Source organism: Somniosus microcephalus, chromosome 17 (assembly GCF_052327205.1).
Source record: "Somniosus microcephalus isolate GS21.2 chromosome 17, FLI_Smic_1.0, whole genome shotgun sequence".
Taxonomy (NCBI): Eukaryota; Metazoa; Chordata; class Chondrichthyes; order Squaliformes; family Somniosidae; genus Somniosus; species Somniosus microcephalus.
Genome location: NC_141003.1, coordinates 90,928,245 through 90,955,039, shown reverse-complemented (window position 1 = coordinate 90,955,039; position 26,795 = coordinate 90,928,245). Strand labels below are relative to the sequence as shown.

Below are 26,795 nucleotides of genomic sequence, written 5' to 3'. Positions count from 1 at the left end.
CGCATAGCTGACATGGTCAACCTGATCGCGCAGTACCGCGTCTTTTCGACCATTGACCTGAAATCAGCGTACCACCAGCTCCCCATCCGCGCTGAAGACTGCCGGTATACTGCTTTTGAGGCAAACGGCCGCCTCTATCACTTCCTTAGGGTTCCCTTTGGCGTTACCAACGGGGTCTCCGTCTTCCAAAGGGAGATGGACCGGATGGTCGATCAAAACGCGCTGCAGGCCACTTTCCCTTACCTAGACAATGTGACCATCTGCGGCCATGACCTGCAGGACCATGACGCAAACCTCGAGAAATTCCTTCACACCGCCCAACTCCTGAACCTGACATATAACTAGGAGAAGTGCATATTCTGCACAGACCGCCTCGCCATCCTTGGCTGTGTTGTGGAACACGGGGTCATCGGTCCCGACCCGGACCGGATGCGTCCCCTTATGGAACTCCCACTGCCCCACTGCCTAAAAGCTCTGAAGAGGTGCCTAGGGTTTTTTTCCTACTACGCTCAGTGGGTCCCCTACTATGCAGACAAAGCCCGTCCGCTGATCAAGTCCACCTCTTTTCCCCTGACGGCAGAGGCCCGCTTGGCCTTCCACCGTATCAAGGAGGACATTGCCAAAGCCACCATGCACGCAGTGGACGAATCCATCCCCTTCCAGGTGGAAAGCGACGCGTCCGACTTTGCCCTGGCCGCCACCCTTAATCAGGCGGGGAGACCTGTGGCCTTCTTCTCACGAACCCTCCAGGGCCCGGAGACCAGACACTCCGCGGTCGAGAAGGAGGCCCAGGCCATTGTGGAGGCTGTGCGCCATTGGAGGCACTACCTGGCCGGAAAACGATTTACCCTGCTCACTGACCAGCGTTCAGTTGCTTTTATGTTCAACAACAAGCAGAGGGGAAAAATCAAAAATGACAAGATCTTGAGGTGGAGAATTGAACTTTCCACCTACAATTACGAGATCTTGTACCGGCCTGGGAAGCTCAATGAACCCCCAGATGCCCTATCGTGTGGCACCTGCGCCAGCGCGCAGATCGATAGGCTGAGGGCCCTCCACAATGACCTCTGCCACCCGGGGGTCACCAGGTTCTTCCACTTCATCAAGGCCCGCAACCTGCCTTACTCCATCGAGGAGGTCAGGACCATGACCAAGAACTGCCAAGTCTGCGCTGAGTGCAAACCGCACTTTTATAGACCAGACAGAGCCCACCTGATAAAAGCCACTCGCCCTTTCGAACGCCTGAGCGTCGATTTTAAAGGGCCTCTCCCCTCCTCCGACCGCAATGTGTACTTCCTCAACATCATTGACGAGTACTCCCGTTTCCCGTTCGCTATCCCCTGCCCGGACATGACCAGTGCCACAGTCATTAAATGTCTGGACAGCCTCTTCACCCTGTTCGGTTTCCCCAGCTATATCCATAGCGACCGGGGCTCATCGTTTATGAGCGACGAACTCCGCCAGTACCTGCTCGCTAGGGGTATAGCCACAAGCAGGACCACCAGTTACAACCCCCGGGGGAACGGACAGGTGGAAAGAGAGAATGCAACAGTTTGGAAGGCCGCCCTACTAGCCTTAAAGTCTAGGGCCTAGATTTTCAGTATAGACAGTTTTGGGGCGCTAACCTTAGCGCCCGCCCGAAGTTAGCGCCCGCCCCAAAGTAGCGCCCCGTTGCCGGAAATTCAGTGGCTTCGCCCTAAGAGAGTGGTGGAGCGCTAAAAGAGGCGTTGCACTCCTACCTTTAGGCGCTAAGCCGGCGGTCCAGAGGGATAGCGCCCAGGTGGGGCGCAGCACGGGTGCGGTCATTTTTGCACTGACAGCAGACCCCGTGGTGCCGACCAGCTCTTAAAGGGGGAAGGGACGAATTGGTCTGCTGCCACGCCCTGCACACTGCAGCCTTGCAAAGAGGCCTCAACACTACTGCTCAGCCCCAGGGAGTCATGGCAACGCCAGAGAAGGCCCGTCAGCGTGCCCTGCGCTTCTCAGAGGGTGATCTGGACATAATGGTCACAGCTCTGGAGGTGAGGCGCAAGATCTTGTTTCCAGAGAGTGGGAGGAATCCAACCCACCACGACTACACCAAAGCCTGGAAGCAGATCGCCCAGAGGGTGACGTTCACCGGCGAGGCCCCCAGGACCCACAAACAATGCCGTAAGAAATACAACGATCTGACCAGGATTGTGAGGGTGAGTAGCCTTTCCAGTCTCCTCCTCATTCTTGCATGTACACCTGACATGATGGGCAAAGGGACCTGAAAGTCCTATTGGCCAGCCCTCAGCCAGCAGCACTGGGACAGTCATGAGCATCAAATGGCCATTCGGCACTCTACACTTTGGCCAAGCTATTCCACCATGGGAGGCAGTGGACAGTACATCAGGGCTTCACTCTGTCCAAGCTATTCCACCATGGGAGGCAGTGCACACTACATCAGGGCTTCACTCTGTCCAAGCTATTCCACCATGGGAGGCAGTGCACACTACATCAGGGCTTCACTGCGCACTTACAGCCCGTCCTTTCTCTTGCAGGCTAAAGTAGCGTTTAATCGCCAGGCCCGTGCCAGGGGTGGCCGCGCCAAGCTGCAGAAGCTCACTCGGCTGGAGGAGCGCGTGTGTGTGCTCATGGGAGCCCGTGTGATTGTCCCCACAGCGTGCGGTGTATCCGACCCTCCACTGCCCGGCAATGGTAAGGACCTCGCCTTTTGGCCCTCTCGCGTCGCACTGGCCCATCCGAGCTACCTCCTTTGCCACTGTCCCACCAATGCGCTGAATCCCACCAGTCCTAACTCCCTCGCTGACGCCGTCTCCTCACTCTGAAGCTACTCTTGTGCATTCCTGCTTTCAGCTGGTGACGACCAGGACCCTGAGGCTGCCAGTGACAGCACCTCCGACCAGGAGGAGGAGGAGGAGCAAGCCGGACCTTCGGGGGAACAGTCACGTCCCGCAGGAGAGGAGGAAATGCTTGACACCTCCTCACTGGACGAGTGCCTGGAGGAACTGTCGCAGGGCAATGCAGCTTCTGGGACCAGTGGCGTCCAGCCACCCAGCAGCCGTGCGCGTGGCCCGCGGCCTTCCCCCCAAAGGGGGGAAGGATCAGAGGGGAGTGCTGCTGCTCGGCACACTCGCCGTCACCAACGCGGCAAGGGTCCCCTAGTTCGGCCCCCTCCTCCCCAGCGGGAGAGTCGCGACTCCAGTCCGGACACCTTCACTTCGGAGGAGGTGCGGAAGCTGGATAAGATGGCCGACGACTCGGACCGGCGCCACACGGAGCTCATGAGCGTGGTGGGGCGCATGCCTGAGGCCATCGAGTCGCTGGCGACCAGTGTGCGCGAGTTCGGGGCAGCAACTGCCGCGACTGGCCGCATGCTGACTGATGCCGTCAAGACCCTGGCGGATGTGATGCGCGCGCACACCAGGACCACAGGGCCACTCACTGCTGCCACACGCGCTGTCTCAGGCAGGCATCGCCAGGGCAGGCGCCGCGCTGGACCATCCCAGCAAGCCGCCCGTCGGCTGATTGCTGCGGATCCTGCAGTGCGGGCCCGGCCGAGTGCCACCGCGCCACAGCACCAGCCAGCGCATCCCAGACGCCAGCTGGCCCACATTGCGCCATCCATCGCCGCCATTCCCCCTCTGGGGCGTCAACGGCAAGCGGCTGCAGCTGATGGTGGCCAGGCTCAGGTGCGCCACTCAGCAGACGGCCCCTCGAGGCCCAAACGCCATGTAGGCCGCCCCCCAGCGGCATCTGGCGGAAGGGCATCTGAGCCTCAGGCGCCTTCCCCCAGCCTCGCAGCAGCCACTGGGCAGAGCTTGCGAAGGAGCAGCAGGCAGGGCAGGGGAGGCAAAATGCTGGCCAAGGTCTCGCCCTCGCGGGCCACTCAGTAGAGGGTGTGGCCAGCTTTCCTTTAATATGGCGGTGGCCATCTTTATTTTGCCCATGGTTGTGCTTTTGGAGGGCTTTTTTTTTGCGTTAGGCCGACGTTGAGGCCCGGTTTCAATAAAGGTGGAGTGGCTCCTCCCCAGTTTGTGCGAGTGAGTCGTTTGTTGGGCTTTTTGTGGGGCCCGTTTATTGTTTTTGGGGATTCATGTGGGAAGGGCTTTTCATTTTTGTGCAATAAAAAATTATCTTTATTCATGCAGTCTCCATGGTTGTTCTTCTTAGTGTTTGTTGGCTTCGCCGGCTGAGGGCTTACGGAGCGGCTGCATTCATCTTCCCTCATGGCCCCTGGCCATTCCCTGACAGGGGGCTTAGAAGTACCGTGTAATAAGGTGGCGTCGTGCGGCCCTTGGCCCTGGTCGCTCCCTCCTGGGAACGTACTCCTGCTCCTCCTCCGCCTCCTCCTCCTCCTCCTCCTCATGCTCCTCCTGCTCCTCCTCCTGAGGTGCTGGTCCAACGTCAGGTGGCAGTGCCTGAGTCCTGCGGATAGCCAGGTTGTGTAGCATGCAGCAAACCACCACAAATTGGGAGACCCGGTCCGGCGAATACTGGAGAGCTCCTCCGGAGCGATCAAGGCAGCGGAACCGCTGCTTGAGGACCCCAATAGTTAGCTCGATGATGTTGCGGGTGGTTTGATGGCTCTCGTTGTAGGCCTCTTCAGCAGCGGTCCTGGGCGCGCGAAGCGGGGTCATGAGCCAGGTGCACAAAGGATAGCCTTTGTCCCCGATGAGCCATCCTCTTGGGGAAGGCTGTGCCTGGAACATGTCATGCACAGTACTCTGCCGCAGGATAAAGGCATCGTGGCTGCTGCCTGGGAAGCTGGCATTGACTGCCATGATGCGCTGCTTGTGGTCACAGACCAGCTGCACATTCAGAGAATGGTAGCCCTTCCTGTTGCGATACTGCTCGCCATGCTCCAGAGGGGCCCGCAAAGCCACATGTGTACAGTCAATGGCGCCCTGCACCAAGGGGAATTCCCCGAGTCTGGCAAATCCCAATGCGCGCTGATGCTGGCTCTCGAGGGCCATGGGGAAGGAGATGAATTGGCTTCTCCTTCTGAACAGTGCTTCGGTCACGTGGCGGATGCAGCGATGCGCGCCATACTGGGAGATGTTTGCTATGTCCCCAGCAGCGTATTGGAAGGAGCCGGTGGCATAGAAGTTCAATGCCACTGTCACCTTCACTTCCACCGACAGAGACGTCCTGCACCTGAGCTTTGGCCGCAGATCTCGGCGAAGCAGGTGGCAGATCTCTGCAATCACCTCCTTTCGGAATCGGAGCCTTCTAACACATCGCGCGGCACTCATGTTTAGGTAGGAGCGCTGCTGGCGGTATAGCCTGACTGGGTAAGGCCTACGTGGCCGACGCCTGTAGCCCCCTCTGCCTCTAGCCAGGGCTGCCCCTCTCACAATGCGTCTGCGAGCCCTACGGATATGGCGCTGCAGCTGCGCGTTGGCACCCCATGCAGCCCCCATCAAATCCTGGCAAACAGTCTAATTTCCAAATGGCCACTTGCAGCGCTATTGCCCGAGTCCAAAAATACCTGCCTCTTGCTGCTTGAAACCAGTTAGCTATCCTCCTTGTTGTGTCTCCAGAAATGCGTTGCACAAGACTGTTTTCTGAAAAAAGGATGGCCTTTATACTGGAGAGGACATTCCCTTTAATTAGCGCCCCCCGGGGCCCGCGCTGGTTGTGTTGCGTTCCTTTTTCCAAACGCTCCGGCCGCCCGCCGCACAATGGGGCGGTCCGACTAATGTTTGCAATCGGGGCGGCCAAAGGGCGTTGCACGAGGATGTGACGTCATTTTCTGCGCGCGCATCCGGGCGGGCGCTAAACTTTGCGCCGGCGCTAACGGGCAACTTAATTTGGGGCGGAGCGCAAACTGCGCTGCGCCCGGGCGCTACACGCATAGCGCCCGGAAATCACTTCTCTTAAGGCGCTAACTGCTGGCGCAAGCTACTGAAAATCTAGCCCATTAGGCCTTCCGACCTCCCGCTGGCAGGAGGTGCTCCCCGATGCGCTCCATTCGATTCGGTCACTGCTCTGCACTGCCACCAATGCCACCCCTCATGAGAAAATGTTTGTCTTCCCAAGGAAGTCCACATCGGGGACATCGTTACCGCCATGGCTGACGTCCCCAGGGCCGGTACTACTGAGAAGACACGTGAGGACCAATAAAACGGACCCCCTGGTCGAGAGCGTCGACCTCCTCCACGCCAACCCCCAGTACGCTTACATTGCGTACCCGGACGGGCGGGAGGACACAGTCTCCATACGAGACCTCGCACCCTTGGGGACCGCTGTAACCCACTACCCATTACCACCCCCCCCCACGACCCGATATCCAACCCCAGCAGCCGGCACGCCTGAGCCCGTCACCCACGAGGACTACACTCCAGTGCACCAGCCTACATGGGACGCGACGCCGGAAGCTCCACCACCCCTGCCGTCGCCACGCCGATCACAGCGGCAGATAAGACCTCCGGAGAGACTCCAATACACGAACTTTTAAATACACTTCACCCCGCCGGACTCATTTTTAAACAAGGGGTGAATGTGGTAAGCCACTGTTATACCTGTCTGTAAGTGTATGTGTATTCCACTAGGTACAGGTCTGGACATACCTCGGCTGACTCCTCCCACTATTCCAGGTATATAAGTGACTACCTCCCAGTCCCTTAGTATTCTGGACGGGTCGACCACTCGAGACAAGACCTTCATTCTTTAGTTAATAAAAGCCTGGTTGTTACTCGCTTAACCTCAGTCTTTTGAGTAATTGATGGCGCATCCAGAACTGACATTCGTGGGAGATATCCTTAGCAGTGAGGGCATCAGACCAGATCCCAGAAAGGTGTCCGCCATTGAGAATATGCCAAAGCCACAATGCAAAAAGGACGTGCAGAGGTTTAATGGAATGATCAACTACATGGGGAAATTCATATCCAACCTCTCAGAAAAGATGGCGCCACTGAGAAGACTAACTGAAAAGAACATAGAATGGGAATGGAATCATGAGCATGAGAAGCCATGGAGCGATCTAAAGAAACTGCTCACGGAGGAACCAGTTCTGAGGCTTTATGACCCAGCGAGACCCATCAAGATATCATCAGATGCATCACAGAGTGGGCTCGGTGCCGTTCTTCTGCAACAATATGACTACTGGCAACCTATTGCATATGCATCGCGCTCAATGACAGACGCGGAGACGCGATATGCTCAAATAGAAAAGGAGCTGCTCAGCATCATATACGCCTGTGAAAGATTTCACCAGTTTGTGGCAGGACAAGCAATCAGTGTAGAGACTGACCATAAGCCCTTGATTGCATTGTTCCAAAAGCCACTAAATAGCTGTCCGCTTAGAATACAAAGAATGATGATCAGGCTGCAACGCTATACACTGAATGTTGCGTACACACCGGGTAAACTGATGTATATAGCAGACACGTTGTCCAGAGCTGTTGACCCAAGTGAGCCCGCAAACACCACAATGGATGAAAAAGTGAACGCCTACGTGGACATGATCACAAGTGCACTGCCCATAGCAGATGCAAAAATGGAGCTCATAAAGACTGAGACAAACAAAGATGAAACAATGAGACGACTGAGAAAAAACATCTTGGATGGATGGCCCAACATGAAGCAAGACTGCTCACCTGGCATGGCAGAGTACTGGAACTGCAGGGCGGAACTATCAGTGGTCGAAGACATCATCTACAAAGGAAGTAAAATAGTTATCCCAAAGAGTCTGAGAAAAGAGATGTTAAAAAAGATCCATGGAGGACATCTGGGAATCGAAAAGTGTAAGAAAAGAGCACGAGAGGTGATGTACTGGCCACGAATCAACCAAGATGTGACAAATGAGGTGTCAAACTGCACAATATGCCTGAAATATCGAGCAAGCAATCCGGTAGAACCACTAAAGCCACACCCAGCGCCAGACAGACCTTACCAGAAGGTAGGCGCTGACCTACTCGTATGTCAAGGGAAGGACTATCTTGTAGTCACAGACTATTACTCCCTGTATCCAGAGGTTTGTAGACTGTACACCACCACTGCAGATGCTGTGATAACATGTATGAAAGCCATATTCTCCAGACATGGCGTGGCAAGCGAGGTCTTCACAGACAACGGACCCCAGTTTTACAATGCAAGTTTCCGACACTTTGCCAAAGAGTGGGACTTTGTCCACACAACGTCAAGTCCTCACTTTCCACAGTCCAATGGTCTAGTGGAAAAATTGGTCCAGACAGTGAAAAGACTGATGTACAAGGCAAAAGACAGTGGAACTGACTTCTACCAGAGCATGCTTGTATACCGCACAACGCCGCTCGAGTGTGGTATGTCACCAGCCCAACTCCTGATGGGACGTCGGCTAAGGTCAAACCTACCCATCCCGGAGAACCTCCTGAAAACAAAAGAGGGGGAGAAAGTGAGGAAGTTCAAAGAACAACAGAAAGAAAAGCAAAAGTACTACTATGACAGAGGAACACAAAACCTACCTGAACTCCACACTGGTGACCAAGTAAGGTTCAAAGACAAAACAAATACATGGACTCAGAAGGGAACTGTCCTGAGTGAAGTTCAACCAAGATCATACACCATTCAGACAGATGAGGGTGCTGTTCTGAGAAGAAATCGTCGATATCTTCTCATGGGACCAGCCACAGCAGGTCAAGAGACTGACACTGTTGAACAACCTGATCACACAGCTGAGAAAACATCATCTGAGGTAACAACTCAGATTCAAGGACAATCAATCAGAAAATCCTCAAGACACATGAAGCCTCCTGAGAGACTCATTGAGCAAATTTAAGGACTATTGTTATAGAAGGAAGTAATGTTATCTTATTCTTTCTTCAAGTTCTAGTGTATTGACATATTTCATGTGAACACACAAAGCAAGGTTAAAAAACCTTGATCATGATAATGATAATGTAAGTTCATTAAGTGTTACAGTTAAAATGCAGATTAATACAAAGAAAACATGTTGTTAGTTAAAAGTAAAATACTTTTGTTTTAAGAAAAGGAGATGTAATGATATCAGCAAATAGTGATGTTATTTGCCTGTTTGATTATGATGCCTTATCAGCATGTTTGCATGTATTGATTACTTATGCCTGACCAGCAGAGGTCATGTGACCGAGACAAGCAAGGCAGTTCAGTTTAGTTTCAGTTTCATTCTAGATGGATTACTAGCATCGTGTCTCCTGTAAATGCTGTTAACAAGAGTTGAACAGACTTTAGATTAAAAGACATTGGGCTAGATTTTCAGTTGCTTGCGCCAGCAGTTAGCGCCTTAAGAGAAGTGATTTTTGGGCGCTATTCGTGTAGCGCCCGGGCGCAGCGCAGTTTGCGCCCCGCCCCAAATTAAGTTGCCCGTTAGCGCCAGCGCAAAGTTTAGCGGCCGCCCGGATGCGCGCGCAGAAAATGACGTCACATCCTCGTGCAACGCCCTTTGGCCGCCCCGAATCCAAACTTCAGTCGGACCGCCCCATTCTGCGGCTGGCGTCCAGAGCGTTTGTAAAATGGAACGCAACACACCCTGGGGAGCGCAAATTAAAGGGCACTCCTCCTGCACTATAAACGGCAGTCTGCATGTGTTGTGTGGAAGGATCCAGTGTGTTGTTGTGAACGGTGTATTTATGTTTCCGGCCACCACCACCACCACCACCACCACCACCTCCTCCTCCTCCTCCTCCTCCTCCTCCTCCTAAAAAAACACATGCACCCTTCCCCTTTAAGAGCTCACTGGCACCAGAGTGTCTGCCGTGCGCTGCGCCCGAGCTCGGGCGCTGCGCTCTGCACCGCCGGCTTAGCGCCTAAAGATAGTAGTGGAACGCCTCTTTTAGCGCTCCACCAACGTCTAAGGGCAAAGCCACTGAATTTCCGGCAACGGGGCGCTACTTTGGGGCGGGCGCTAACTTCGGGCGGGCGCTAAGGTTAGCGCCCCAAAACTGTCTATACTGAAAATCTAGCCCATTCTCTTTCATAGATGTCTTGTCATTGAACCCACAAAGAAATCAATACAGCTGAAGCTTCTATACTGGAGCTGTCCCCTTTAAATAGCGCCCCCCGACTCCGAGAAGGGCCTGCTAATGCTCCTTCGAACTGTCACTAATAGTGCTAGGCGTAAAGGCTCCGGGCGCCACCCAATATCCGCTCAGGCACCCCTAAAAGGCGTTGCACAATGAAATGACGTCATGATCTGCTTGCGCTCGCGGGCGCGCGCAAACACTTAGCGCAGGCGCTAAATGTATAGTCAATATGGGAGTTGTCACTATCTCCATTGCGCCCGCCCCAACATTGGGTAACGCCCCAATTCTCGGTCTCTTTAGGCGCTAACCGCTGGCGCAAACAACCGAATTTCTAGGCCTATAGGTCTTCTGAAGCTCATATTCTGCTCTGATGTAAACGGGCCCAGCTCATGCGTACTGATGCTTCTCGGCAGCCCATTCCACCAGTGACAATTAATTGAGGCCGATTTTAACCCTACTCGCTCAGCAGAAACCTGGCGGGCGGGCAGTTAAAATCGCCCTGGCTCTTGCCTGTCCGAAAGCCGCCATGATCGCAACATCTGCAATTTTAACCTGCTCTCCCGCCTGGAGCCAACAGGGTCCTTCTTTACATAGGCACGTTGCAGCCCAATGACATCATTGAGACCCGACTGTAATTTTAACTCAGGCCCGAGCGGGGAATCCACCTGGAGTTAAAATCGGGACTAAGTCAGATTGTCTCTGGACAAGGTACTTGCTCAAGCTGGGTCAGGGACACCTAGCTCACCTAATTACTGGAGGTGGCCTAGTTAGCTCATAGATCAGTATTCCAACATTGAACCTCTACGGCCATATCTTACATCCTCCTTTTAAATGCGGCTCATATGTGGTTCTCAAAGAACATTGCTGTGGAAAGTGAGGTTTTCAATGTAAAGTAGTCCTCTTATATAATTAGAGTAGAAATTTTACTTTGTAATCTTTGACTGTCCCATAGACACCTAATAATAATCACGACTGTTAGAAAATAGACAATTACATTTTATTAGACGATAGAAAACATGGGTGAGGTGATTTAATTTTTTTGCTCCAGGCGTTAACAGGGCAGTAATGGCCTCAGAATGAGATCAGTAACCGTACTGCCCCGTTAACCCCGGTGATACAGCCAGCACCATTTTGAAAGGTGCCGTCCCAAAGCACCTGTCTGTTACAAGTGGTAGATTCCTTTTAATATGCAAATCAGGATCTTAGGTTGGAACATACGCCGTACTTCGCTCCAATGAGTTCCACTGGCTATACAGTCAAAGAGGTTCCTCTGGGCCCCAGAAAAACAATCTGGGCCTCTGCGCCCCCTTGGAGGGGGTGCAACGAAGCTTCACCAGATTGATTCCTGGGATGAGAGGGTTGTCCTATGAGGAGAGATTGAGTAGAATGGCCCTCTACTCTCTGGAGTTTGGAGTCTGTAGAAGAATGAGAGGTGATCTCATTGAAATACAGAAGATTCTGAAGGGGATTGACAGGGTAGATGCTGAGAGGTTGTTTCTCCCTGGCTGGAGAGTCTAGAACCAGGGGGCATAGTCTCAGGATAAGGGGTTGGCCATTTAGGACTGAGATGAGGAGGAATTTCTTCACTCAGAGGGTTGTGAATCTTTGGAATTCTCTGCCCCAGAGGGCTGTGGATGCTGAATTGTTGACTATATTCAAGGCTGAGATCAATAGATTTTCAGACTTGAGTGGAATCAAGGGATATGGGGATCGGGTGGGAAAGTGGGTTTGAGGTCGAAGATCAGCCATGATCTTATTGAATGGCGGAGCAGGCTCGAGGGGCCGAATGATCCACTCCTGCTCTTATTTCTTATGTTCTTATGTTAAGTCAAAAATGCTGCATTTGATACATAAGAAATATTGTAAATTGCCAAAATTCCGCTCACACAAAATATGATGGAAATACATAATGAAATGAATTGAACAGGGCGACATAGAAAGGGACCTGGGAAGAATGGTGGCATCACATTCAAAGCTCAACCAACGTAGCAAAGCAATTAGAAAAGCTGATAAATTGCTGATATACAGCCAGAACAATACTAGGCTACAACGTTAGACCATGGGTTTTTGATACACAATGCACTTTGTTTTGGTCACCAAACCACAAAAAAAGATATATTTGTATCAGAGAGGGTATAGAGAAGAACAACAATGACACGGATCCCAGGAAGGAGGAGTTCTAACAAAGGATTACAAGGGCCTGAGAAGCAGTAAGCCTGTTCTTGTGCTGCAGCATCATTTGTACGGGAGCGATAACGCACCGACCGACGGGGAATGTGTCTGACAGTGTTGGCCTTTTCAGGCTGAGACAATTTGTACATTTTTGGTGGATGTTCATATAAGTATTGGCACTGCTGGGCTGCGCACTAGATAGGGGCGTCAGGGAATGGATGGCAGGTGGGGTCGGGGACACCGAGACACAGGTCCAGCTGAAAATATTGCCACATATCAGGTCTCAGCCTCCTTTCCAGAAAAGACAATTTCATACTAGCGATAGCTGCCATTTAATTAATGTCCCCAGGCCACAAAACCAGCCTTGAACACGCTCATGGGCAAAACCCGCGGATACTGGAACTCTGAAACACCAGCAATTAATGCTGGGAGCACTCAACGGATCAGGCGGTATCTGTGGAGGGAACAGAGAAGGTAACATTTTGGGTGCGCACCCTTCCACAAAACATACACACTTGTGGGCCCTGCTTCCGCTGAAGCAAGTATGGAATGCCTGCCTCTTGTAAGCGTACAGTACATCGGGGCACCGGAGACAGGACCAGTGGGGACTCCAGCTGGTGACGCCATCCCACTCATCCCGCCTCCATTAGTGGCGACATGACTTCAGAGGGGGGCGGGATGCATAACTGCACCCCTGCCCCCACAGGAAACTCCAGCAGAAGGAACATCGAGGCAGAGATCCGTGTTCCTGGGCACCGACCCCCCCACCACCCCCACCCACCACCCCTGCCGGTTTCCAACACCGACTCCGCACGCCCACCCTGGATGCCCCCTGAATCCGCCGGTAAATCCATGGAATTTTGGGGCCCAGAAGATGAAGTTCTATAGTCTAAAAAAGGCATTTAAGTTGAAAGCTCATTGAAATGAATGAAATAGTCAATGTTATGGATAAGACAAATCCAGGTTATTTATTGAAAGTATGCCAAGAAATTGGGAACACATGACATAAATGGAAATTAGTGAAAAGTAAATTTATAGCCAAGAGCCGATGAGTGTTAACTGTTTAGAATAGTCTACCAAGCATCGACATAGAAGTAAGGCTATTGGGATTATTCAAAATACAATTAACTGGCCCACTTTGGGCCAAATGGCCTTTTCTCGTCCTTTATATTTCTTACATTCTTATATAAGTAACTCCAAGAAGTCAGCGGTGACTGAAATCTTTCATACCATTGGAGCTGTCGACAATTTCATGGTACTACTACCACAGGATATAGCTGTGTACTCATTAACAATATTCACGCTGAATTATATTTTATACTGTTTTTATAGCTATTGATAGTGTTTAATTTAAGCTCATTTGTAATCTTGAAAAAATGCTAATCATCAGTTTTTTATATAAAATAAAATAATTCAGCAGAAATTGGCATCAAAGGTACAAATGGCAGGAATTGAACCTTGGAATCGAACTGAAAGTTTTCAAAAGCAGTGACACAGGGCACAGCGACTACAATCGGAAAGAATTCACTTTGTCATCTCTATTAACTGAAACATTAGCTATTGGGAATGTGCTGGAACACGAGTAAAGGGCTCGCTCTGCTATGCAATGTCAGTACTCCTTGATAGCGGACTTTCCCCTGATGATTATGGCCCATGCAGCAGTGCGACACTGACAGTGCGACACTGACAGTGCGACACCACGTTTCATGGGCCTACTCTCAGCTCACAGTAAAAGGCAAATCACAGGCCTCAGCCTTAGCACGCCAAATCAGCAAATCAAGTTCCGATAAAACCCAGTAAACAACCTCAAAAGAAAGGAATCCCATAGCTCACTGCTCACGATCTCTGAACTCATAACTACGCTCTTTACCTCAGCAACTGATTCACCTTGTGGCCTAGCAGTAGCCTCAGCTCGGTATCGTGTTGACCCCCAAACTAGTTCATCTTCTCTTAGATTGTCACTCCAATCTCAAAAATGACAAAAACATTCCATTCCTCAATGTTACGATCCATCATCCATCAGATGGACACAAAATAATCACCAAGGCGTGTATATTTAAAAATATACAATCAAACTCATGCAATTCTCCTTAAAGGAGAACACATTCAATTCAAAATGCTTTCACCGCCTAACTAAAGATTGTTTAGGGGATATTTGACATTTTGGTTTTATTTCTTTCTTCTATAAAGACTCGGAATTTACATTGGAAATAATAGTGACTTTCCTAACCCAATGTTGATCAGGAGAAAGTAAATAAATCTCGTGCCAGCCTGTAGCTAAAGCCTTCTAAGATTGTAATATTGGAGAAACAGCATATGTCCCTGTACAGGACAGGAAAATAAGGTGAAACAGTCAGGGTAAAAGTTATGAATTAGCACCATGACTGCAGGGCTTGGCAGGACAGAGAATATTGAGAATTCCGGCAGAAATCTCCGTGGGGATTAAATTACTGAAAGTCCCAATGTGTGCTCCTGTTGTGCAAAGTTTTAGACCAGTAACCACTACTTCATGAAATTCTAATCAGGTCAACTTTTAGAAATGCTTTTACTTACTTAGTGGGTGAAGTATTTTCCCTTTTCATTCTCCTAGGGTAGGAGTTTCTGCTTGTGAAGTGCTTTTACTGTCAGGAACTGAATGAGCAGGTGCTGGGAAGTAATGAGTTGCAGGACTCGCCAGCTCCCTACCTGATTCATGGCGTGTGCAAGGTTCCTCAGCTGCTTGTCCACTAGCAGTGCGCCCTCTCTCATAGAGAGAGCAAGACTGTCATTAGAAAACACATTTTGTTCAAATCATGGGATAATCAGGATTTGCCAATTATTTTTTGCCCTGTTCCCGTCCAGTGCATTATTGAGCAGGGCCAACATTGTCAATGAATAGCTAAAGGACCACAACACAGTTGCCCAATTTTACCACAACACTGGATTTCCCAAAGCACAGATCATTTATGACCATGTGGCCATCCAGGTAGCAGAGTTCCTGCTCCTCCTGTGGCACCACCATTGACGTAAGAAAACTACTAGGCACTTGGTCTGAGTATTAAACAAGGCTTTAATCAACTGTTTTTCAACATGGAGATCTAGTTGTGTCCTTCACGAGTTCCTGTTAAAGAATGTCCTGAGCAAGCTGGGCCCGTGCCCGAGTATTTATACTCTCCCTGGACAGCGCCACCAGCAGGCCGCTCGGTATCATTTCATAAGTCATTTTCACATGAATGATAAGATTCATGTCAACCATTTCTTCCACCTCACTTGTACGCTGTGACTGACCCAGTGATACCTCCTCAAGCCCACTCTCTGCATCCTTCAGGGTGTTCGCAGGGTGTGCCTGTGCATAAAAACGTTGGTGAGAATTATGAAGGGTGCTGTATGGTGCTGGCTTGCTCAGAGCCACTAGTAGGTTGCCCTTCCAGGCATAGAATAGTAAAGAGGAATGCGTGCTATAATGTTGACTCCAAGCAGAGCTTGCATTATATAATGTGTTTGTGTTCATACCTGTATGTGAGTGAAGTGGGCCAAAACATAACAATAGCAGAATGGTTCTAGCCTTGACTTTATCTTCCTCTGTTCCCTTAATGCTCCCGTACCCAACAATGCCCAGGATGACTTTTTCTCCAACCAATCTCAGGTTAAGCCTGAATAATAATCTCAGATCTCCTCTAACTCTCCTCCACACCTCTTTATGTTTAAGGCAAGGACTCGAACCTTGGTGTTGTGTTTTGTACTGTCCATGGTTACTGTTTCATTTAATTGCAATGGACTGCAGCTGTGTCATTGACTAATTCAAAGATTATCTCATCTGCCTTTTGATACATCCTGTCCATCAAGGGTCCCAGTCTCCTCGCTCAGGGGCTCATCAGCCCGAAGGTGCTGGCACTTTCTGGAGGTGGCCAGGTTACGTAACCGCCACCTCGCACTCAGTGTTGACCAGTCACAGGTAGTAATGTCCGGTGTCATTATAGTAACAGGTTTTAACACCGGACCTGACTGGGACATTATATTTTCATTGACTTTTATCTGCATTTGAAGCAGTTAGGCTTTCTGTCTGTTATAACTTAGGAATCAAAGACAAGATTCACAACTTCCATCCAATAAAAAGCATTTGCTGAAATCTGTAATCTTATCACAACTGCCACCGACATGGCAACAATCACATCTGCATTTTATAGCAAGCTTCAAGCTACTGCAGCAATGTTGAGAGCTCCCTGTTACTGAATATTTCAAATTAAAGTTGAAACCAATTGAACACCGAGAAACCAATGTTGCAGCAATGCATTGTGGAATTTCATTCTTTTTCTTTCTTTTTTTGAATGACAGAAACCAGTGAAACCTCACTGGAGAATCATTTTACGAAGTAGAATTGTGCCCATAGTTTTGATGCAGTTCAGACATATTTGAAGTAATTCTTTCAATGAAAGGCTTGTTCACACTTCATGGCCTTGATGTAATTAAACAATGGCACACCAAAAGCTCTGTTATTTATCGCTGCCTAGATATTTGCTTACGGCAATAATGCCACTTATGAGATTACATCATATTTAATCTCTTAATAGTTGTTAATAAGTACAGTGTGACAGAGCAATGCTGCACCAAATAACAAGCCATCACAGGTCACCCGCAGTGCACGGAATTCCATGGGCTGAAAGCTGCAGCAGTGACCTGATAACACATTCAAATAACATTTACCTGTTTGTCATTTTAACAAACATGTTAACCCATTTGAAATAATAGTTGAACTAATCCGTCTGTATACTGTGGGCGATTTCCTTTATGAGACATAAACATAAACCTATTCTTTATAAGCAGGTTTCTGAATCGCACACAAAGGAATATAAATGGACTAGTGCCTTTGTTAAAATAGCAGACGGAGGAATTTTAGATGAATGCATTATGCATTAACTCATCATTACTAATATCACACTGCACACTTTCAATCCCTTGGGATCTACGCTAATTTGTATGGGGAGAACGATCTCAAATAAAGATAGAAATGGGAATTACAAAACTACAGCAATATAACAACATCTATTGCAGTCACACTGATCAATGATTTCCTCCATGCACCATGTTTAATTAAATCATAAACCTGTGTATATGGTTTATACCACTTTGCTACACAAGGACACAGAGGAAATCTTTTCACAATACACCAAGAATATGATACTGGACACCAATAGTGCTGATGTCTTTGAGTACAGGCAACCAGTATTGTTGGGTGCTGAGGCCCCCTGTGACAAAATGTGAGCACACTTACCTTGGCAACCTTTTGAAGGTCAGCAAGTTTCTTCCTCACTTGCTCCTGGGGTCAGGTAATGGTCAGACATTATTCATTCTCTCCGCTACCTTCACCCACTATCAAGAGGAAAATGTTCGACTGGCTGCAGTCATACCTGACACAAAGGAAGATGGTTGTAGTTGTTGGAGGTCAATCATCACAGCCCCAGGACATCGCTGCAGGAGTTCCTCAGGGCAGTGCCCTAGGCCCAACCATCTTCAGCTGCTTCATCAATGACCTTCCCTCCAACATAAGGTCAGAAATGGGGATGTTCGCTGATGATTGCACAATGTTCCGTTCCATTCACAACTCCTCAGATAATGAAGCAGTCCGTGCCCACATACAGCAAAACCTGTATGACGTTCAGGCTTGGACTGATAAGTGGCAAGTAACATTTGTGCCACACAAGTGCCAGGAAATGACTATCTCCAACAAGAGAAAGTCTAACCACCTCCCCTTAACATTCAACGGCATAACCAGTGCCGAATCCCCCCACCATCAATATCCTGAGGGTCACCATTGGCCAGAAACTTAACAGGACCAGCCACAAATATTGTGGATACAAGAGCAGGTCAAAGGCTGGGTATTCTGTGGTGAGTGGCTCACCTCCTGACTCCCCAAAGCCTTTCTACCATCTACAAGGCACAAGTCAAGAGTGCGATGGAATACTCTCCACTTGCCTGGATGAGTGCAACAACACTCAAGAAGCTCGACACCATCCAGGACAAAGCCGCCAGCTTGATTGACACCCCATTCACCACCTTAAACATTCACTCCCTCCACCACTGGCGTACCATGGCTGCAGTGTGTACCATCTAAAAGATGCACTGCAGCAACTCGCCAAGGCTTCTTCAGCAGCACCTCCCAAACCCGTGACCTCTTCCACCTAGAAGGACAAGGGCAGCAGGTGCATGGGAACATCATCACCTCCAAGTCACACACCATCCTGACTTGGAAGTATATCGCCGATCCTTCATCGTCGCTGGGTCAAAATCCTGGAACTCCCTCCCTAACAGCACTGTGGGAGTACCTTCACCACACGGACTGCAGCGGTTCAAGAAGGTGGCTCACCACCACCTTCTCAAGGGCAATTAGGGATGGGCAATAAATGCTGGCTTTGCCAGTGACGTCCACATCCCGTGAATGAATTAAAAAAATCTTTAAAGGTCTTGCACTATTCTTTAGAGGGGGTAGAATTATAAGTAAATCCTTCACTCCTTTGTACAGTACCTCCTACAGCAGGACCTCCACAGCTATATCACATCCTGGTCTTGCTGCAGTCACTTCTAGCCCTCAGTTGCAATTAAGCTTTAAGCTGACCAATGGCCCTTTAAGAGCTGCTGAAACCAGAGAATGTGCGCCTTTGCTTCATGCGCTCGCAGTACTGCAACTCTCCCACTACCACACTTCAGGAGCATGTTATCAGCCCTGAGACACGTACACCAGTGCAATTCACAAACCTCACTTTAAACAAAACCCATTAAATGGGCAACTGTTTATTTCATCTGACTTTTGAAATTCATGCCTGATGCAATATAAATAGAGTTATAAGCAGGTCCAAACAATATCTCAGCAATAATCTCACAGAAACACTGCTTGAACTGCTTCTGTAATAGGATGATTTCTACTGCACTCAGATTCACTTCAAGCCAAGAATGCTTTAAATTCATAAACAGCAGCTATTTGATGGGCCCACGACATGCCCCAGTTGCTGAAGTCGTTTAGAAAGGTTTCGAAAAAGATGTCGGCCTGAGCCTCCAAGCTACTTTGTAATTATGCGACCATTAGAGGACAGGCCCAAATCCACCTCTCCCCTGGCGTACGTTACTCTCCGTGGACGAGCACCACTTTGCAATCCCCATTTTTTGTAAACTTTGGAGCTGCTGTCAGTGATAAAACAGCAACGTTTTAAACGAATTAATCAGTTTGAGCAAAGTATACCCGGTGTGGTTTACTGGCTCCCTGGAATAGCTTCAAACACAGAACTTTGAAATCGTTCTGTCGCTATCAGGAATGAATGTGTTAACGTGTTGATATGAAATTCTCTTGGCCACTATTCTGGGGGTGTTCAAGATGTGGCCCATGAGGCAAATGCGACCCACAAGCTCCTTTTACCCAACCCACGAGGCCCATGCGAGTTCCTTTCTACCTGGCAGCGCTTGTGCACAAAGCCTCTTCACCTCTTTAAACAACCCAGGGCTCGAGGATGGGAAAAGGCTGCTCCCTGAATGGTGGATTTTGACCAATTAGGGAGTTGTCTTTTTAAACCAACCTTTACCACACCTCTAGGCCTAGGAGGATTCGAGAGCTGATGGATCCAAGGTTTGGAGCTTTGGTGCAGGAGAGGACAGGGACTTGAAACGTATAAAATTCCAACAGGACTAGACAGACTAGATGCAGGAAGGATGTTCCCGATGGTCGGGGAGTCCAGAACCAGGGGTCACAGTCTAAGGATAAGGGGTAAGCCATTTAGGACAGAGATGAGGAGGAATTTCTTCACCCAGAGAGTGGTGAACCTGTGGAATTCTCTACCACAGAAGGCAGTTGAGGCCAATTCATTAAATATATTCAAGAAGGAGTTAGATATATTTCTTAAGGCTAAAGGGATCAAGGGATATGGGGAGAAGGCAGGGACAGGGTACTGAATTTGGATGGTCAGCCATGATCTCATTAAATGGCGGAGCAGGCTCGAGGGGCCGAATGGCCTACTCCTGCTCCTACCTTCTATGTTTCTATGTTTCTATGAGGGGGAGGGTAGAGAGGAAAGGAAGAGCGGCTTGAAGATGGGGGGTGGAGGGGGAAAGATTTTACGTGTATAGGAGACCTCATTTTTGTATATAAAGGTCTCACTTTTACAGGTCCTTACTGTTGTGTATGTGGAGTTTGGATTCTGCAAAATCATTTGTGGCCTGTTCACTGTCTTTGACGTGTGCCTAGTCCCCAGCTCCAAAGGTTCCGCTATCCCTGCAGCGTTCGAATGAAGACGTGAACCGAGTTATTTTAAATGGGTTAATGTCTTTCTTTTAAACTATACAGAGGCATTTTGTGCACCATTACCAGTAACACACAGTTCAATTCAAAGCCTTGATCTTAATTATTAGCAGAGTTGCAATTTGAACTGTATCAAAATATGGACGGTATTGAGAGCTTCTGTAACACAAAACAGAGGTGATGGTTACTGACTCAAAGCATGTATGAACAGGTTGGGAATCACAGTTGATGTGGATCATGTTAATTTGAAGCATACACATTTCCCAAGTGTCAAAGGGGCTACAGAAATCCAAATGAGGATCAGTAACTTCAAAACAAAGCACCACACACAGGAAATAATTACATTCAGATCAGCATTGGGCCATTTCAGGGTGAGTTGCTTTAAAAAAAAAATCAATAAAATAAACAGCAAAAGATATCCTTATATTGTGTTTGATGAACAGCTTTTCAATGATGGGAATAAATGAGTTTCAAAATGGGTACTTGTCTCTAAGGTGTCAGCTGTGGCTCAGGGGGTCGCACTCTCGCTCGAGTCAGAAGGCAGTGGGTTCGAGGCCCATACCGGAGATCGAGCGGAACATCCAGGCTGACACTCCCAGTGCAGTACTGTCGGAGGGGCAGTACTGAGGGAGCGCCGCACTGTCAGGGGGGCAGTACTGAGGGAGCGCCGCACTGTCGGAGGGGCAGTTCTGAGGGAGTGCTGCACTGTTGGAGGGGCAGTACTGAGGGAGCGCCGCACTGTCGGAGGGACAGTACTGAGGGAGTGCCGCACTGTCGGAGGGGCAGTACTGAGGGAGTGCTGCACTGTCAGAGGAGCAGTACTGAGGGAGTGCTGCACTGTCAGAGGGGCAGTACTGAGGGAGCGCCGCACTGTCGGAGGGGCAGTACTGAGGGAGCGCCGCACTGTCAGAAGGGCAGTACTGAGGGAGCGCCGCACTGTCAGGGGGGCAGTACTGAGGGAGCGCCGCACTGTCGGAGGGGCAGTACTGAGGGAGCGCCGCACTGTCGGAGGGGCAGTACTGAGGGAGCGCCACACTGTCAGAGGGGCAGTACTGAGGGAGCGCCGCACTGTCAGGGGGGCAGTACTGAGGGAGCGCCGCACTGTCGGAGGGGCAGTTCTGAGGGAGTGCTGCACTGTTGGAGGGGCAGTACTGAGGGAGCGCGCACTGTTGGAGGGACAGTACTGAGGGAGTGCCGCACTGTCGGAGGGGCAGTACTGAGGGAGTGCTGCACTGTCAGAGGAGCAGTACTGAGGGAGTGCTGCACTGTCAGAGGGGCAGTACTGAGGGAGCGCCGCACTGTCGGAGGGGCAGTACTGAGGGAGCGCCGCACTGTCAGAGGGGCAGTACTTCGGGAGCGCCGCACTGTCAGGGGGGCAGTACTGAGGGAGCGCCGCACTGTCGGAGGGGCAGTTCTGAGGGAGTGCTGCACTGTTGGAGGGGCAGTACTGAGGGAGCGCCGCACTGTCGGAGGGGCAGTACTGAGGGAGTGCTGCACTGTTGGAGGGGCAGTACTGAGGGAGCGCTGCACTGTCGGAGGGACAGTACTGAGGGAGTGCCGCACTGTCGGAGAGGCAGTACTGAGGGAGTGCTGCACTGTCAGAGGAGCAGTACTGAGGGAGTGCTGCACTGTTAGAGGGGCAGTACTGAGGGAGCGCCGCACTGTCGGAGGGGCAGTACTGAGGGAGTGCTGCACTGTCAGAGGGGCAATTCTGAGGGAGTGCTGCACTGTCGGAGGGGCAGTACTGAGGGAGTGCCGCACTGTCGGAGGGGCAGTACTGAGGGAGTGCTGCACTGTCGAAGGTGCCATCTTTCAGATGAGACATTAAACCGAGGCCCCGTCTGCTCGCTCGGGTGGGTGTATAAGATTCCACGGCACTATTTCGAAGAAGAGCAGGGGAGTTCGCCCCGGTGTCCTGGCCAATATTTTATCCCTCAGCCAGCAACTAAAGCAGATGATCTGGTCATCAGCCCATTGCTGTTTGTGGGAGCTTGCTTTGCACAAATTGGGACAGGGACTGTCGCGTTTCCTACATTACAACAGTGATTACACTTTAAAAGTATTTCATTGGCTGTAAAGCACTTTGGGACGTGCTGAGGTGGTGAAAGGCGCTACAGAAATGCAAGTCTTTTCTCCTTTGATTATAATATTTATTTTTTCCAGCGGTTTACATATTGATACAGTTGTTTTACTTTTCACTCACTGGGCACTTGCAGTAACTGGGTGTGGGCCATTTACTCCAATTAGAGAAATCCCAGGATAATTTACTTGCTCGGAGCCATGCGGCAGAAGAAAGCAGGAAATCACTAAGAAGCAACTGGAATAACATACACAAGAGTGAATTTAAACACAATAGCCCCTCACCTCACTTCTCACAGTCTTTAACACAACAATTACAGCTGTGTTCCCCACTGACTGAAGCTAAGTACAACGCTTTATGATTTATCTATTATAAGCTTGAATTGTTACTTTTAACATGCAATACAGGAAGGTACTCACGAAATGCACCTGCACAGAAAGAAATGAGTTCCCCGCACGGGCTCAAGTGCTCTGCACTATCAGTGAAAGGTAAGTTATGGTCAAACGTAGGCTGTGTTGGCTCAGACCCGGCTACATTTGATTTGTGTGACTGTTCCACAGACCAGAACATTGCTCGACGTAATTCCTACAGGACATCGGGAAACCAAGAAGAAAATCAATGGAACCGAAACAATAACATTTGCAATAACTTGGCCTTTTGTTTGTTGCAAATGATTGACTTTTAATTAAATTTTGAATGCACATCTCAAACAGGACATGATTTATGAAAATTAACAGAACGCGTGTCAGCATGACATGTAGTCATTACACTTTCAATTTATACAACAAGTGTATGCAAACTGAAGCAGGGCTATTGAAAGCCTCATAAAGCACGCGACAAAACATGTTACATATTACTGGAAGTGCCTTTTTACAGTGCTTAATTATCTTTTTAAAATAATTACTGATGCAGTGATACCCGGCCCAAAGTTACCAGTTGGATATTGGCTGAAGGGTTTGGAAGTACATTTTCTAAATTTTTTTTATCATTTCTCTTAAAATCGGTTGTAAAATCTCTTTACACTTTGTTCATTTAAATTCATGGCAGGATATTGGGAGACTCTCAGAAATAAGAGGCAAAGTACTGCAATTAGTTATAAACCAATGCAATTATTATGCCTGTGGGGCCAAAGCTTGAATCATCTTTTGGATGAGACGTTAAACCGAGGCCCCGTCTGCTCTCTCAGGTGGATGTAAAAGATCCCGCGGCACTATTTCGAAGAAGAGCAGGGGAGTTATCGCCGGTGCCCTGGTCAATAGTTATCCCTCAGTCAACATCACTAAAACAGATTATCTGGTCATTATCTCTGGATCTCCCGCCCTAAACCTCTCCGTCTCTCTACCTCTCCCTCCTCCTTTAAGATGCTCCTTAAAACCTACCTCTTTGACCAAACTTTTGGTCATCTGTCCTAATTTCTTATGTGGCTCGATGTCAATTTTCTGTCTTAAAATACTCCTGTGCAGCACTTTGGGATGTTTTACTATGTTAAAGATGCTACATAAATACAAGTTGTTGTTGTTATCCCATTGCTGTTTGTGGGAGCTTGCTGTGCGCAAATTGTCTGCCGCGTTTCCCACATTACAACAGTGATTCCACTTCAAAAGTACTTCATTGGCTGTAAAGCGCTTTGAGACGTAGGTGGTCGTGAAAGGCGCTATAGAAATGCAAGTCTTTCTTTCTTTCTTTCGTGCTCTGGCTATTCTTGGCTGCATTGAGATCAATTAATCTGATCATTGAATTAACGGTTCAGGTCAGTGATCTTCCGCCGGATTCTGACAAAAATGTCACCAACCTGAAACGTTAACTCTGTTTCTCTCCCAACAGATGCTGCCTGACTTGCTGAGAATTTCCAGAAATTCCTGTTTTTATTTCAGATCTCCAGCATCCACAGTCTTTGGCCTTTGTAATCTGAACACTGTCTGGCCTTAGGCTGCTCTCAGCAATGCTGCACCATGGAGGGTTGGATTACGGATGTGCAGCCACAACTATCACATACGGTGAGCTCCTGATTTCAAATGTGTTGCCCTGAGCAGTTGCTGAATGGAGTCTAGACACCTCTCCACAGGAAGAAAGAAAGACTTATATTTATATAGCGCCTTTCACGACCACCGGACGTCTCAAAGCGCTTTACAGCCGATGAAGTACTTTTTTGGAGTGTAGTCACTGTTATAATGTAGGAAACGCAGCAGCCAATTTGTGCACAGCAAGCTCCCACAAACAGCAATGTGATAATGATCAGATCATCTGTTTTATTGATGTTGATTGAGGGATAAATATTGGCCCCAGGACACCGGGGAGAACTCCCCTGCTCTTCTTTGAAATAGTGCCACAGGATCTTTTATGTCCACCTGAGAGGGCAGACGGGGCCTCGGTTCAACGTCTCATCCAAATGACGGCACCTCCGACAGTGCAGCACTCCCCCAGCACTGCACTGGGAGTGTCAGTCTAGTTTTATGTGCTCAAGTCTCTGGAGTGGGACTTGAACCCACAACCTTCTGACTCAGGGGTGAGAGTGCTGCCCACTGAGCCACAGCTGACAGCTGAAGAGGAAATAAATGAAAAGACCAGGGGTGTAGGAAGGGAGGATGGCTGTAAGTAGTCCTCGGGTTGCACTGTGTGTCACCTACAGAATGATGTTGTATACATCACGTGTTCACACGTATGAAGTATAGAGATGCATGAAAATTCTAAATCTGATTTCATTTGTATTATTGTGAAATAACAATTCAAATCTAACATATGAGGGAATGTTCTATAAATAACAGAGTCAGCTTAAATATGTCGAATTTTGCTTAAGTGCAGGATGGTTTATAACACACCCCCTTGGGGAGTACGTTAAAGGTGCAAGTTGTTGTTGTTGTTGATGTAACTTCATCTAAAGGAAATCTGGTTTCATTGATATAAATCTCTTGCTCCTGATGTGAGCAGGAACATCCCATAGGGACCTCCGGTATAATCTTCCTATTTGCACGCTGTTCAACTGAAAGAATTGTTAATATTCAACCCTCGTCAATGTGTCCCAGACTCTAATAGCAGAGGATCGGGATGTCTGAAAACGAACTCCAAACCTGTTGGCTTCAGAGCCAGTAATATCCTACTGGTACGCTGGCAGCCCCACGCTGCTGCAATACAAACACCACATTACTCGTACCACCCAAGCAGACTAGACGCACCTCATGAGGTGATTTGCTGAGGTTCAGTAGGAGTGGAAATGCCACTAACGTTAAACATAAGAGGCTCTACGCCCATCTGTACAGGTTAGCAATGGAGTTTCTACATTACTGACCTGTACAGGTCTTCCCCCCAGCCCCTCCCCCCCTGGTTGGGGAGAACCTAGGTAAGGATGTTAAAGTCAAAAATCACAACTTGGATGTAAGTTGGAACACAAATAGTTTTCTAAGAAATAGGAGCAGGAGTCGGTCATTGGGCCCCTTGAGCCTGCTCCACCATTCAATGAGATCATGGCTGATCTTCTACCTCATCTCCACTTTCCTGCACTATCCCCATATCCCTTGATTCCCTTAATATTCAAAAATCTATCGATCTCTGTCAAGGATCAACACCGTAACACATTTAATACAGCTATCCTATTTAGTTGTGCACAGACTACTTTATATTGTGGAGCTGCCCAACTCAATAAATCCAAACTTCCCTAACTAATCCTTGTCCTTCTGTCCCTTCAGAAACCAAACATTTTTGCTTTACAATATCTCATTTCACGCTGAAAAATTTATTGCATGTTAGTGTAAAAATAAATTGTCAACCAAGCCCCTTTGAGCACATTTGTATTTGAATCTCCTTTGATTTTATACATTTCACAGCTTGCTAAGGAAACTTGAACCCTTGTGGTTGGGGAGATTGTGCCACAAACATTTGCTGGACAGAAGTTCAGACACTTTCCTAACACATGGTTTCATGCTCTGAGCCATGCAGCCATTGATTTCAACATCAAACTATTGACTACAAGGTTTCAAAAATGGCTCCGATTGATCAGTAACAGATGGAGGCTTCGGACAATTCTTCCTGCATATTCGGTTTACTTTATTCCACGCAGTCCAATTAACCTGCTAAAGAAAACTGTCGCAAAATTTATAATATAGCTCAAAAAGGCCACATGTACTTATTGACTACATTTAATAACCATTGAAAAACAATTCACTCAATTGTTCCTTGTTGTGTTTGTCACAGGAGGGAGAAGGCATTGTTAGGTGCTACTGTGACATTGTCACCACACGGGTCTTCTATATTATGGATCTTCTGTTGCTTTATCACCTCGTTCTTTAGCACATTGTCACCTCTCTTTGTCTCTGCT

At 48.8% G+C, this 26,795-nt stretch overlaps 1 protein-coding gene across 6 annotated transcripts in view; it reads right to left on the bottom strand.

Annotated features, from left to right (window-relative positions):
- Nucleotides 1-26,795, bottom strand: part of LOC147105921 (semaphorin-3A-like) — a 553,051-nt gene that overhangs the window by 452,184 nt on the left and 74,072 nt on the right. For 3 of the 6 annotated variants that reach the window (XM_086010849.1, XM_086010841.1, XM_086010843.1), the window contains exon 2: nt 22,903-23,068. The exons of the other annotated variants lie outside the window; for them this stretch is intronic. The gene's annotated coding sequence lies outside the window, so the exon portion shown is untranslated. The remainder of the gene's footprint in view (nt 1-22,902; nt 23,069-26,795) is intronic. 6 annotated transcript variants of the gene reach the window in all.